This window comes from Arvicanthis niloticus, chromosome 8 (assembly GCF_011762505.2).
Source record: "Arvicanthis niloticus isolate mArvNil1 chromosome 8, mArvNil1.pat.X, whole genome shotgun sequence".
NCBI lineage: Eukaryota > Metazoa > Chordata > Mammalia > Rodentia > Muridae > Arvicanthis > Arvicanthis niloticus.
The window spans coordinates 49469455-49485390 of NC_047665.1; the positions used below are offsets into that span (position 1 = coordinate 49469455).

The 15936-nt window shown below is 40.6% G+C and overlaps 1 long non-coding RNA gene across 2 annotated transcripts in view; it reads left to right on the forward strand.

Moving 5' to 3' along the window:
• Window positions 1–1977: 1977 nt before the first annotated feature.
• LOC143443203 (uncharacterized) overlaps window positions 1978–15936 on the forward strand; it is a 102036-nt gene continuing 88077 nt past the window's right edge. For both annotated transcript variants that reach the window (XR_013111968.1, XR_013111969.1), the window contains exons 1-2: window positions 1978–2205; window positions 3147–3249. This is a non-coding gene — a long non-coding RNA (uncharacterized LOC143443203). The remainder of the gene's footprint in view (window positions 2206–3146; window positions 3250–15936) is intronic.

Genomic DNA, 15936 nt, shown 5'->3' on the forward strand with positions numbered 1-15936 from the left:
TTCTATTTTATTTGAATTTTAACCACTAGCTTTTGGAATTGTACCTTTTGCATAAGGAAGTATCCCATGCATGTTTAAAAGGGTGAAGTACAGATGAAGAATATAACCATTGTAAAATAAAAAAGAAACGAATGGTTAAAAAGCTCATTCCAATACTAAATAGCAGTAATTACAATTATTTTGCAGAATCTTAAGTTCCTTGTTATTCTTTTTCATTAAACTCAAGAGCAGAAGCTCCAGGTTTGAAGAAATCCTGCCACTCTCCTTTGTTGTGTTTCTGAAGGTGCTGGAAACATTGTAGATCTCAGTGTGAGAGATTACACAAAGGGACCACCTGGTTCAAAGATGCAGCCATGAGCTGGGTGACCGATGCTGGTCAGGAAGTGGTAAGAAGACAGACTGGAGATATATTTCTAAAGTGTGTCTAAGGCTTGGTAGAGGTAGATGTCAGGGGAAAGAAAGCAATATGGCGATTTCAACAAGCTAGGAGATTCGGGGAACAGAGCACAGATTTCATTTAGACACAATGAACTTGACATTATCACTACCTGGAAAAGCTCTATCATCAATTGGATAAAGGCACCTTAAAAATCAAGTCAAGATCACAGTTTAAGACTTAAATATTAAAAGGTCCATTTTTTTCTCTTTTGTAATTGTAGTACTTGGAAGGTAGAATGTGGAGGTGAGACCTTGGAGCTCACTGACAAGCCAGTCAACATTACTGTCCCAGCTCAAGGCTAATTTGAAAGTCTCAACCTAAAATATAAAGTAAAATAGATAGGGACTGGAGACATGGCTCAATGGTTCAAGCACTTATTGCTCTTGGAAAGGATCTAGAGGCAGCTCCCAAAACCCATACAGTGACTCATCACTCCAATTCTAGGGGATCCTATGCCCTCTTCAGAACTCAGCAGGCACTAGGCACATAGTATATATACACTCATTTAGGTAAAACACGCATACCCATAAAATAAAGTAAATATATTTAAAGTTTTTAAAATTAAGACAAACAGAAAGCAGGTAGATAGGTCTTGAAGAAATACACCTAGGATGACCTATGACCTACACACACACACACACACACACACACACACGCACACGCACACGCACATGTATAGTTTTCAGTTTTTTTATTCTTTGATAATTTCATGCTTACATACAATGAATTTAATTACTTTTATTTTTTTATTCCCTCTCACTTCCTTCTACCACTGAAACCCCTTCTTCCCAGCATGTACCTCTTGCTTTCATGACCTGACCCCTTCTTCTTCCCAGCATGCACTTCTGCTTTCATAATATGGCCTTACACTCACAAACTCTATGCAGCTATGCTGAACTGCACAAGAACCACACAAGATAGGGCACATCAACATTTTATTGTGAACTGGGGGAGTTTGTGGTGTGGAGCCGGGAGTTTTTGTGGAGGAACCTATGAATCTCAACCCTCTCTTAATAAATCATTGAAATGTAATGGTGGCTGTGGGGCTGTCATTTTCTTAGTAATATAACCACTGATACGTTTCCTGTGCTCCACTAGATAATCTCTCTCCTATGCTCATGCAGCAACCGAGGTCAGATTTAGCTGCTCACGTACAAAAAGAAGACATGAAAAGCCTTTCTCCAGAAAGTTAAAGCTAGGAAAAGATCAGCTTAATATCTTCCCTCATGTGTCTTTTTGCCTTCATTCCATCCTTTCTTATTATGTAATATGATAACATTTATCTGTTCTTTATCCCCTTTCTGAACATTATATTTTACTTGCATTTAACACTTTTGCGTGTGATTGATGTTAATAATAATAAGTCACATTTTTTAAAGTAAAAAAAAAGAGCTAAAACTGGTGACACAAAAGAGAGAGATAGAGAGAGAGAGAGAGAGAGAGAGAGAGAGAGAGAGAGAGAGGATTCGATCAATATCATCTCCAGCTGGCTAAGAAAGTATCGCTTTGTTCCACTGCAGCAGAATGATAGGAGTGAGTTGCTTATGCTCACCACAATCAAAAGCCAATCTGCTGTTGGCATCTGGTGTGGAATGTGCCAGTCCTGAAGACTCTGAAACTCACTCCTGAAATCATAGCCTTGCATGTTGTGAGTTTTCAGTATGATTCTGTAGCTCTGCTCATCCACCAGCATTCCAAGTTGTTGGGACAGTGAAGGATACCGGGCAGTAGATGGACAGGAACTACATACCCTCTGTCCGACTTAGGTGAGTCCACTGAGACAGTGATTTCAATTTCATTACCAATAATAAAAGGTACCCTGTAACTTGGGAGCCTGGAGCAGCCAAATGCATTGCATAGAAATGCCAGGCTCCAGATTCAGTATCATGTCTCTGCCTGGACCTCTCCTTTTCAGCAAGCATATTTTTTTTAACATGTATTTACTTACTCTGTGTGTGTGTGTGTGTGTGTGTGTGTGTGTGTGTGTGCATGTGTGTGTGTGCATGTGTGTGTGTGTATGTGTGTATGTGTGTGTCCATGTCCATGTAAGCCAGAGAAGGCATCAGACCTCCCAAGACTGAGTCACAGGAAGTTGGGAACCACCTGCTCTATGTGCTGGGAACTGAACCTGGGTCCACCAAATGAACAGCCAGTGAGCTATATTTCAGCTCACCTTTTATTTTCCCATAATGCTATTCATTTTTACTCACACTGAAAGTTCACTGGTGTTGAAATTTAAAGCTATCTTTCAGTCCTGCTGTTTGACCACTGGTATTAATATTTAAATATAAATGTCTATTTTTTCAAAGGTGTATTTTTCTAATTATATGTATGTGTGTGTTGTGGAGCTGTGGGCACATGCATACTAGGACATATGGAAGCCAGATGCATTTAATTCTCTGGGGCTGGATTTATAGCATGTGGTGAGATGCCCTGTATATGTGCTGGTATTAGACTTCCATCTTCTCTAAGAACATCAAATCCCCTAAATGACTGGACCATCTCTTCATGCCCCAGGTTGTCCAATATTCATGAATATTACAGTGGGACAGAATAAACTACAGGGCTACAGAAGAGATGGACAATTTTGGGCACAAGATTTAAGTCCCACATACATGTTGAGCATGTATTATCAAAGAATTTTGAAACACCACTGACAGGTTTTAAGCTACATGGGTTTTGTCATGTTTTATTTTGTTTGAGACAGGGTCCCATTGTGTAGTCCTGCCTCATCTGGGATTCAGAGATCTGCCTACTTCTGCCTTCCTAGTGCTGAGATTAAAGCAATGTACCACCAAGCCAGCTAAATGGTATGTGTCATGATGCTCCATTCAAGTTATTCTTCCAAACATGAAGAGTCCTAAATTAAATAGAGCACTGAAATCTACAAGCAGACACCAGAGATTGTCATTTTAAATAATAAAATGATGTAAGTAGTCATTAGAGTTCCCCAACAGTTGACAAGCTACTTTGAGCAGCTTCTCTGTACTCTAAAGTCCCAATAAATCCGAAGAATAATTTTTATATATCCCAAAAAACAAATCTACACATAATCCATACAATAGCCTTGCTGATTTCATCCATCTAGATTTTTAAAATAAATCTGAAAGAATGAATCATATTCTTCAAGCCAGAAGGTAATATACCCACTGAAAATTAGGTTGCTAATAGCAACACCAGTAAAAATGCTCTTTAAGGATTGGGGGATGACTTGGTACAAAGTGTTTCCTTTACAAGCATGAGGACTTGAGTTTGATCTTCAGAAACTATGTAAAAGTTTCTAGTGAGACACTGCATACCTCTAATCCCAGCACTAAGAAGAGAAACACAGGATGATCCCTGAGGCTCAGTGGTCAGACAGTCTTCTGACTTGTAAACTCAAAGCCAATTTGAAACCTTGTCACAAAAGTGATAGACAATGCCCCTCAGGATAACATCTGAGGTTACCTTCTGTTCCCATACACATTTTCATGGCACCTATATACACACATGTACAGACGGAGCTGCATAAGAAGTAGCATGCACACATGCATACATACATGCCTACATACATGCATACATACATGCATACACACAAAATGAAAATAACATAATAGTTTTTATGGGCCAGAAGAGATGGCTCAGTGATGACTGGCATTGACTGATGTTTCACAGAATTTCAAACCATTCCAAGCACACATTAATAGGTGCTCAAGACCGCCTGTAAATCCAGCTCCAGGAGAGGGGTCTGTCACCCTCTTATAGCTTTTGGGGACACATGCATTCCTGAGCACATACGTAGGTACAGAAATGCACATAAGTACAAATGAAATAATCTTTTAAGATATTTATTTTTATTGTTGATTATGTGACTGTAGTGGAGGACCATTACATTCACATGAGTACAAGGTGCACTTGGAAGAAAGAAGAGCACCTATGGACTCCCTGGAGCTGGATTTACGGGTGTTTTGAGCCATCTGATGTGGTGCTGGAGATGGAACCCAGTTCTTCTGCTACAGCAATATGTGTTCTTAACTGCTGAGTCATCTTTACAGATGCTAAAAATTTTTAATAAATTGCCATGCAGACACAATAGGATTATTTTTATTTTTTATCATTTTATGGTGGTAATTCTAGTGTTTCACCTCCGGAAGGGCTTACATATTCCATAATACTCAGCATTTTTACTGAATACATTGTATTTTCACTGGTGATTTAACACAGACAGATTTAACAACGGACATCTACCACAAGCATTTCTACCCATAGTGACCATGCAAACACAGTTCCCAGAGATACATCTAAGCACTGTGGGACAGTGGTAAACCACCCTGTGAGGGAGATGTTCTGAAATGAGTGGAGACTGCAGCAGAGGGAGAGCAGTTGTCATGGTTAGTTAGGAGCTGCAGGACGCATGTGACCATGACCTGAACATAAACAAGAGGCTGGTTAGAGAAGGGCTATGAGAAGGAATCAGTGTAATAACTTGTTTGAAAATACCAGAGGGTGACCTTGTGCAGCGGGTGCTAACTAAGAAATTAAATGAAAAGGTTAAAGCTAACAACAAAAAAAGTAACACGTTCAGTTATTTTGTTTCTTTATTTACTAAATCTATTTGAAGTAGTGATTTTTAAGAGCTGGATGACTTAATATAATGGTACAAAAATATTATAATTTAATACAGGGCATGTGACAGTCTATATACTTGAACTGTCATCAGAATCCATTGAGAAATAAGAAGAAACATTACAGGATCATACAAGATGAACATGTGGATTTAAGTGCTGACATTATTGGCTGTACTATAGATTGCTTTAGGAGGTTTTAGAACACGCAATTCTTCTTTATATATCCAGTATTTTAAAAAAAAATTATTATGTTTTTATTTATGTGAGTCTCTCTCTCTCTTTCTCTCTCTGTGTGTATGCGCGTGTTTGCACACACACACAGACACACACACACACACACACACACACACACACACACACACTTATACAAGTCCCCGTAGAGTTCAGAAAAATACATCAAATCCCCTAGAACAGGAATTACAGTCATTTGTGAGGCACCTGACATGGGTGCTAGGAACCAAACATGGCTTCTTTGGAAGAGCAACAAGTGCTCATAACTACTGAATGATCTCTCTGGAATCCGCTAACCAAGTATCTCTAACAGCACTTATATATTGCCCCAGTTCATTGAGTCTTGAAATACTTGATTAATACCAACTGCAGTAGAAACTATAAACTATTGAAAAGAACACTATTGATCTCATGTCAGATACCCCCAAACAGCACCCTCTTGTGTTTATAAAGTCCTTATAAGGGGGAATCATATCTATATGCTTTGTGATCAATTAGCTGTATATACTGCTGTGTACTTTGTCTTCACAGCTTCTCTGCCGCAGTGCCTCAAAAACACTGGCTTGCTTCCAGTTAGTATAAGAGATTAACTTTATCAGAGTCTCTGAACAAGGGCAGAGGCCGATTCATGTGACTGTGGTCAGAGTACCATAGCCAATAGAAAAAAGAAAAAAAAAAAAAACTAACAAAGAAACAAAGGCTGCCTCATTCGAGGTGAATAGCCTGCACATAAACACAGCAAGCTTTGGCATTAAAATAAAATAAACCTGGCAGAGTTACTTGAATGTGGTCACCAACATCAATCCCAGTATTTCCTTTTATGGGACTGGTACAGTGAATGCTGATTAGATAAAGAGCCAAGTACCATCAAGTCTTAGGAGAAAACATTTTTCATCATGGATGATGAAAGACTACTTGAGTGTAAGATTCCATCGCTACGCAGGTGACTTACAGGGAAGCAAAAATTCCTGTGTTTTTCTATAGCTGATTTCTCTGACATTTTTCTGGCCATTGGGGGTTTTTCCTGAATAGGAATTGACCATTGGAAAGGAAGATTAGTTTACTGCCTTAAGTTGAAAGAGGGATGTCTTGGCTGTCTCCTTCATACATGACTTTTGGTCTGTAGAAAGGTCACTCAGCCACTTGATGTTTAATTTCACACAGCAGTGGGAAGTACATGCATGAGACTGAGTGGAGAAAGAAAGGAGGAGTCACGGGTGGTCCCTTCCCTCAGGATAAACACCTAAGCACATTTTTCACATTTCTTTTCAAAGTCTCTATGGTTGTACATTCAAAAATCAAAATAATGCTTAAATGCAGAAAATTTCTAGGGAACGCAGTGATTTTCAAATGTATATTAACATATGCAAAGCAAGACTTTTAATGTTTTCTACACCCTCAACATGAATGCTTCAAATAATTCATCTTCATGTCACTTCATAGTGCTTCTTTTATTTCTTGCATGTATATTGTAATATTGTTGGACAGTACAAATTATACATTGTAACCACTGCTTATAATGTTTATTTTTGTTTTAAAAAATTCAGATGAGAACTCTAAAGTATTTGCTTCTGACCCTGTCTAAAAAAGTTCCTTGTGACATTTCTGAAAGTTTCTTTTTACTTTAAATGTCTATGTTGAGTGTGTCTATCGAGAATTATTAGATATGCAAAAACATACTGAGTTTTAATTTGAGAGACCTGTTTGGTACAGAATTACCAGTGGGAGAGATTTGTTTTATGCAGTGGTTGTCAACACGTGGGTTGCAACCCCTTTTGGGAAGGGTTCACATATCAGATAACCTGCATATCAGATATTTACATTACAATTGATAACAGTAGCAAAATTAGAGTCAAGAAGTATCGATGAGACCATTCCACCTGGGTATCCATCCTATGTGCAGTCACCAAAGGTAGATGCTGATGTGGATGTCAGGAAGTGGATGCTAACAAGAGCCTGATATAGCTGCCTTCTTAGAGGTCTGTCAGAGTCTGACATATTCAGAGGCAGATGCTCACAGCTAACCACTGATCTTATCAAGGGTTTCCCAATGGAGAAGTTAGAGAGAAAACTGAAGGAGCTGAAAGGGTTTGCGGCCCCATGAGGAGAGCAACAATACCAACCAACCAGAGCTCCCAGGGTCTAAACCACCAGCCTGGGAGCACATAGGGAGGGACCCATGACTTCATCTATATATCTAGGGGAGGATGGCCCTGTTTGGGCACAGGTGGGAGAGGAGATCCTTGGTCCCATGAAGGCTGAACACCAAGTGTAGGGGAATTCGAGGGTGGGGAGTTGGGAGTGGGGGGGGTTGGTGGGAACACATCCTCATAGAAGCAGAAGGAAAAGGGTATAGGATAGGAGGTTCCTGGGTTGGGGGGAATGGGGTAAGAGGATAAAATCTGAAATGTAAATATAATATCCAATAAAAAAAGAAGTAGCAATGAAATGATTTTATGGTTGCGGGGGGGGGGGGGCACTACACCATAAGGGATTATATTAAAGGGTTGCAGCATAAGAAAAGTTAAGATCCACTACCCTAATGAAAAGATGCTGACAGTTGGTGACCTTGCAGTTGTGATTCCTGGGCGCCTGGCTCTCTGCATACACCACTAAGACTAAGACGTTTCTCTGTTTTATTTTGTATTTTATTTTTGGAAATTCTACAATAAAACACAGGACTGTGCAGTATTTTCTCTATATAGTTCCGGTGAACAACATCAGGCGCCATAAAGACTGAGATAGAATAGAATGGATTCTGAAGGTAATTCTAGGGGTCCTTATCTTTACTATCAGTTAAAATAAATGCGGCCATGTGAAAAGTACAAAGGAAAGGTTTAACGTACTTGAAATCTCGTGGCAAATGACTGTTATATCTAGACCCCCTTAAAAACATGTGTTTAAAAATATTTTAATTATGTGTATATGTGGTGGGGGAGTGGTCCTGTGCATGTGTGTGCAGTTACCTTAGGAGGCCACAGACACTAGATCTCTTTTGGGCTAGAATTACAGGAAGTTGTGAACTGTCTGGTTTGAATTTCGGAAACCAAACTGAGGTCTTCTGAGAGAGCAATATGTTCACTTAATCACCGAGCAATTTCTACATCTCCAACCAATCTACTTTTAGTAGAAATAATTGCACAGTGGCATTACAACTAGATTTTGAGGTTATAACAAGTTTTGTGTCTTTGCTATAAGTGCATAATCTTAGGACATCAAATGGTGTTTGCAAAGATTAATATTGATTGTCTATGTCGTAGAATCTAGGATCACAGAAAAAAAAACAATCTTCTGAACATGTACACGAGGGATTTTTCTGAACATGTACACTCTAAACATGGCCAGCAGCACTCCGTGGACTGCTGTCCAGGATTGTATAGAAAGGAGAGAGGTAGCTGAGGACAAGGATAAATCTCTGTGGGCTCTTGACTTGAATACAGTATTACCAGTCACCTGAATAAAATGTTACCAGTCACTGAATTACAATGTTACCAGTCACCTGGATACAATATTACCAGTCATCTCTTCATTCTTCTAATTCCCATGAACCTTCTCTGCCATAATAGACTGCATCCTCAAACTGTGAGCCAAAATAAACCCTTCCTAAGTCACATATGTCCCGGCATTCTATGGACAACACTGAGAAAGCAACTTAAGTTTTCTAGCTTATTAAATTTAATAGCTTATAAAACAATATTTGCCTCTGCCAAAATAAATAATATCAAAAATTAAGATTTGCTATCACTTTATATCTGATATGAATGCCTAACTAGGTGAGGAGATATGTGACTACACTTACTTCATCATATTAAGATACTAAGAATATCATTATTAGTTCTTTTTTTCTCGATCAGACCAAGATTTTATTGCCTCACTATTTCATTTTATATGTGTCTATTGAATTATACAATCTAAATTATCTATTAATTCTCATTAACAATGGTGGTCTGCCTTACAATGTTCAATATCTTTGCAAAGATGTTGTCATTTTCCTATATCACCATCTATACTTCAATTCTTCTTTCTATCCTATGTCACTGATTCCTGGGTCTTTTCTTTAAAAAAAGGAAGGTGGCAATCTCCAGCTCTGTTTGTATTTCCCACATAAATACACAGAGTATTACTGTGCCAGTAGCTCTGACATGACTGTGATGCTAAAAGTTTTGGAAGATGGTTACTCTATTTTAAAACCTTGAAAATGTCAATCTAACAGCATGCAATAGAGGATTTTAAGTTAGCACAAAGCAAATGTTAATAGTCACAGAAAAAAATTCTACAGTGGTTAATTGTCATTGTGAGACAAATTTAAGCCACTTGCCTAAGGCTCTGGGTCTGTCACAGCTCTACCAGGGCTCTAAGTGAGCCCATCATTAGAAATATATTCCACTGATAGACTTCACCACTGGCAGATGTTCCCCTCACACCAAGTTGACAACAGATTTATTCATGTCAAGCTTTATTTGTATAACCATCTTGCCCAACCATATGCATAACCGTTTGATCAGTAGGAGTTATTAGCTCATTTACATTATTCTCAGGATGGTAGAAAGCCAGAGGAAAGAAACAAACTCTTATAAGTGTGCCCCAGATGGTCAGCACTGGCAGTTGTTGGAAACTTGAAATTCAGAAAGAACATTATATATGGGTAGATCTCCTAAGATGTGCTATTTGGTGCCCTTAAGTACCTATGGTATTTTTCCTGTCTTCTGAAGCTTTGCAGTTCTTTTCCCAAGTAGAAATGTATTCTGCCTTTTGTAATGTATCCCAAGCATCAGTTATATTTTTCATTTATTTAGTTGTTCACTTTATATCTTCTTCCCTCCTCTCCTCCCAGTCCTACCCTCACACCTCACTCTCCTGATTCCCCCTTCTTCTCTTTAGAGAAGGGGCAAGCCCCCAATATGTGTACCAACCCGCCTACTTTATCAAGTTGTAACAGGACTAAGTGCAACCTCTCCCACTGAAGCTAAAACAAGGCAGCCCAGCTAGGTAAAGGGGGTTCAAAGGCAGGCTACAGAGTCAGAGATAAAGATACAGAGTCCCTGCTCCACTTGTTAGGGGACCCATATGAAGACCAAGCTGCATGTCTGCTATGTATGTGTAGGGGACCTAGGTCTAGCCCATGCATACATTTTGGTTAGTGGTTCAGACTATGTGAGCTCCCATGGACCCAGATTAGTTTACTTTGTAGGTCTTCTTGTGGAGTCCTTGATCTCTCCAGCTCCCTCAATTCCCGCCCCCACTTTTCCACAAGACTCCCCAAGCTCTACCTATTGTTTGACTGTAGGTCTCTGCATCCTATTCCATCAGCTGCTAGATGAAGCCTCTCAGAAAACAGTTATGCTAGGCTCCTGTCTGGATCAGAGACTGAAGGAATAGCCAACCAGTAACCATCCCAACTTGAGACCCATCCGTGGGCAAGCACAAATCCCTGACACTATTAATGATCTTTTACTATGCTTGTAGACAGAAGCCTAGCATAACTGTCCTCTGAAAGGCTCTACCCAGCAACTGACTGAAACAGATACAAATATCCACAGCCAAACACTGGACAGAGGACTCTTATAGATGAGTTGGGGGAAGGATTGAAGGCCCCTGAAGGAGCACAGAACTCCACAAAAAAAAACCAACAGAATCAACTAACCTGGACCCTGGGGAGCTCTCAGAGACTGAGTCACTGACCAAAGAGCATACAGAGTTTGGAAGGAGACAATAGTATATATGTAGCAGACATGCAACTCAGTCTCCATGTGGATCCCCAACAACTGGGTCAAATAACGTCCCTAAAGCTGTAGCCTGATTGTGGAATCTTTTGCCCAACAGGGCTGCCTTGTGGAAGTGAACACACCTAATTCTGCAGAGACTAGATGTGTCAGGGTGGGTAAATATTCTGGGGGATCCCACACCCTCAGAGGACAAGAGGAGAGGGCAGCATTTGGGATGGAAAGAGAGAGAGAGAGAGAGAGAGAGAGAGAGAGAGAGAGAGAGAGAGAGAATATATCAGGAGCTGGCTTTCAGGTAACAAGGAGAATCTAAGGGAGGATTTTTGAATCTCAGAAGAAACAAAATAGACACCATAGACTTCAGAAGTGGAAGGAGGGAGAGAACTGTGTGGGAGAGGGGGTGGGGAGGGAAACATGGGTAGGGATTAGGTATGAGGAGAGTAGGGTTTGACTGAGAGAGACAACGGAAATACAGAAAGATCTGGGATGTGGAAGGCTCCTGAGAGTTTATGGGAGTGACCCTAGCTGAGACTCCTAGCAGCAGAGTATATGGATCTGTCCAGCATACAAGATATTCAAGGACAAAAATGAAGCAGAAATTGAGGTAATGGCCAACCAATGACTGGCCCAATTTGAGACCCATCCCACGGGAGAGTCATCAATTATTTTTAAAGAGTTATTTACTCTTTGCATGTATGTATCATTTATTCTTTGAATGTATTTATGTGTCTTAGGTACTGTTCTATTACATGAAGAGACACCATGATCAAGACAACTTATACAAAAAGCATTTAATTGGGGGCTTGTTTATAGTTTCAGAAGGTAGTATTCCTAATTCTGTCTAACCAGTCCACCAACTGGTAACCAAACATTCAAATACATGAGCCCATGAGGACAATTCTCATTCAAACTACCAATCCCCAAGAACTTAAATTAAAAGAGGTTTTGAGTCATGCCCCCATTCTCCTGTGGGAGCTGGGAACTGAACCCAGGCCTTCTCCAATAGAATTAAGTGCTCTTATCTGTTAGCCACCTTTCCAGCCCCACTGACATTCATTAGTAACTTAAAATGTGCACTGGCAACATGCTTTTAGCAAGAATAAAATGAGTCATAAAGTTGTTTAATGAGTCTACTATTCACTTATATGAAACAAGGGTAGACAGTTTAAAATGAGTGGTTTTGCAATAAATATTACATAGTATGCCCATATCAAAAGTTACATATTGTATATGAGCCTGTATGCCCTTAGGGTTTTAACTTGCAAGTGAAAAAAGAATCTTAAAAGTGATTATAATATAAGCAGAATTTTAACATATTCAGTAACAAAACTAGATTCTGTTATTAATTAGAGGCAACTGGGTATAAATGGGCAGATCATGGGTTTTGTTTGACCCAAGGAAAGATCCTGTTTATGATGGTGAATCATGTCTATGATGGTGAATCCTCATGTCCACTTGACTAATATAGGACCACCTAGAAAACAAAGCTCTGATTGTCTGTGATGGCATCCAGGCATCTGCAGAGAGATTTAAATAAGGAGGGAATGTCACCTGCATATGGGCAGTCCGTCCAAGAGAGTGGGATATTGGATTGAGTGAGAAGGAAAACTAGCGACTAGCATTTCTTTCCCCTGCTCTGTGACCACAGTGTGAGCAGCGTCTGCATGTTGCAGCAGTGTGACTTCTGTGTCACACTGGACCTTACCCCTCAAACCACAAGCCAAAGCAAGCCATTCTTCTCTTAGACTGTTTTTATCAAGCATTTTGTCACAGCAAGGAGAGAAGTAACCAATGCACTGTCCCATGCCATTTTATCTTTAGTTCAAATGGAGACTGGTGAAGTAGTAACTTTTGTATCCAATGTACACAGTAGAAAGGAAGAAAAGACCTTCTTAAAAGGGAGAGGATTCCTGGGCACCACACTGACTAGTACGAGATCCTCACAGTCAGCCTTAAGTGGCTGATACAATTCATGTCCTACAGAGGGGAAGGTGACAATGGGGCAAAATAGGATGAGCAAGATATAAACATGAGAAGGGAAATTTGATCTGATTCATTGTAGTCACACAGTCAATCTCTTAGTAACAATTCTTCAGCCAAATCTCACCGTCTGAACCATTACTCTCTACCCTCCCCAGGGACCCCAGACTCCTTCTTCACATGCAGGTTCAACCAGGCACACAGGCTAAGTTTTCAGAAGTGCTACTACTAGGGCCTGTTCACCTGTTAGTCTCTAAATATGCTCAAGCCCTCCTTCCTATGTTATCCCTGTCTCACAGAATGTGACTTTATGTGGAGGCAAGATTTAAATAGGCAATGAAACAAAACTGAGGTTGTCAGGGTGGCTATGGTTCAATCTGACAAAAGGAGAGTGCTGAGCCCATGAGAACACAGGAAGAAGGTGACATCTATGAGCCAAACAGAAATGGCATGGAGACAACTAGTGGTACCCAGACCTTGATCTCAGACTTCAGCCTTCAGAACACTGAGGAACAATTACTTGTTGCTAAAGTGATCTACCCTGTGAAATTCTGTCATAGTGTCCCAAGCTGAGTGACACAGAGGCTACCATCTTAGTTTCTGGTATGTCTGAAGCCCCAGATATCCTCTACATATATCCCCCAATATGGACAGTTCTATAGATAACCATTGAGCCCCTGTTATTTATTCTGATATAAAAGCTAAGAAAAGGGGAGCTGGGTCTCACGTGATGACTTTGAGCCAGTTGCTGGAATCAGATTGTTCAGACTCTCAAGACTAAAAAGGCTGGTAGGATGTGGTCTATGAAGGAAACATATGGTTTGGTTGGTCCTTGTCACTAAATTTCCTGCCTTTGACACACTATTAGTGACAGGAGAAGAATTAAAAAGATAATAGCATTACAAACTCCCAATAGATTTGTAGGGATCAGAATAGTCTTAACCCCTAGCATGGCAGAGGATGAACCAGGATTACAGGGAAATCCATCCCACAGATTAATTCCCAAATTCAGTCTCACCAATGAGCTACTGATCAGGCCCGGGTTGTTATGTTTGGCAGAACAAAGGTGTTTGTACACTGGATTCATCTATAAAAGTTGGAGAAGCTGATGGAAGAGCTCATTGAATAACTCAGGGAGATGCCAGGAAGTACCACTGTTGCCACAGGTGGCTTCCAAGGCAGTGGGGCACTGACAGAAATTTCAACAATCTTTAGCAAGGACCCCTCATTCATTAAGGAAGAAAGATTCAGGAGAGGTATCTAGATTCCAGAAATTAAGGTGTATAATTTTCCTAACCTATTTCAGACCAAAGATTTCTTGGTTTGTTTTAGGGAAGGACAGAAAACAAAAGATATTACATTTAAAAGAAAAAAAAAAAAACAAAGACAAGAAAGGGAGCGGGGGTTGGGGGGCTCTGTTCTCAGTCACTAGTAAGTGTACTTGTCAAGTTAGCTATGTATAATTTCCCATAAACAAGCAGGTTTATGTTGTACCCCTCATTGGATTCAGTGCTGCTGGTGGAAGCTGTGGTGATTCCTAGCCCGGGGAGGGGGTGGGGGGGCGCATCGCTGAGCATGGGAAGCATACCATCTACTAAGCCTTTTGTGCCATAAAGAAAAACAGTTACTGATCATTGGAGGCATAGATAACAACAGAAGCATAGCCACACAATCTAACTGGACTCTGTACAGGAAGCACCTTGAAGTTCAAGCTATAAGGATAAGATAGAGCTCCCAGGGATGACAGAGACGACCTGTGCAGGTCATACTTCCACCTAGGCTTATAAAGAATACCACAAGCATGGTTAGCATCCCTGCATAGAATGAAAAATGTGTCTTCAGGCTACTGCCCTGCCCTGAGTAGGCCAGGAAGACCAGAATGTAGCCCTGCCTAGGGGCTGACCACAATTCTGTGGATATAGCGCCAAATACCATAATCCTGAAAGCCCAAAGCCCATATGCAACCCCCACTTTAAAAGATATCTATATTCAAGAAATAGAAAGGCAATTTCTGGGGAAGGGATTGATGTGTCTTTACTTGGGCGCAGCATACTATACTCTATTGAGCAGAACAGTCTTTAGAAAACTAACCGAGCAGTAGTAACTGTAACTCTCATAGAATTCTTGTGCAGTTTTGTTTGTGTGGTGTTTGGTATATGTAAATGTGACAGTGGCTTCACCTTTGAGTCTAGACACAAGGCAGAGAAGGATGTAGGGTGTTCTGCTCAATCAGGATCTATCTTATTCCCTCAAGACAGGAACTCTTAGTGAACATAGAGCTTGGATGGCAGTCAGCAAGCCCTTCCCTCTGCCCCACCCCACCCCAGTCACAGGCTATCACATTACCAATCTCAGTATGTGTGTGTGTGTCTGTGTGTGTGTTTCTGGTTATGGGTTTTTTTTTTCCCGTAGGTTCTGAGGATCTCAATTCAAGTCCTCATACCAGCACATAAAGTTATCTTAAATTCTGATCGATCTCCCAGCATTTGTGTACAATTTTGATGGACAAGGTGATGATTATCCAGCTCAACATAGCTAGAAATGCCTACTCAGCCAGGAGGGGAAGAAAGAAGATGAGAGGAGAAGAGAGGAGAGGAGAGGGGAGGGGAGGGGAGGGGAGGGGAGGGGAGGGGAGGGGAGGGGAGGGGAGGGACGAGAAGAGAAGAGAAGAGAAGAGAAGAGAAGAGAAGAGAGGAGAGGAGAGGAGAGGAGAGGAGAAGAGAAGAGAAGAGAAGAGAAGAGAAGAGAAGAGAAGAGAAGAGAAGAGAAGAGAGAAGAGAGAAGATGAGAAGAGAGAAGAGAGAAGAGAGAAGAGAGAAGAGAGAAGAGAGAAGAGAAGAGACCAAGGAGAGAGAAAAAATAAAGTAGCAGCTGCTGGCTTCTGGTCTAGAACCAGGGCAGAATTTTCTTCTGCTGCCTTCAGATGAGAGATCCATCTTCACCAGCTTTTGCACTC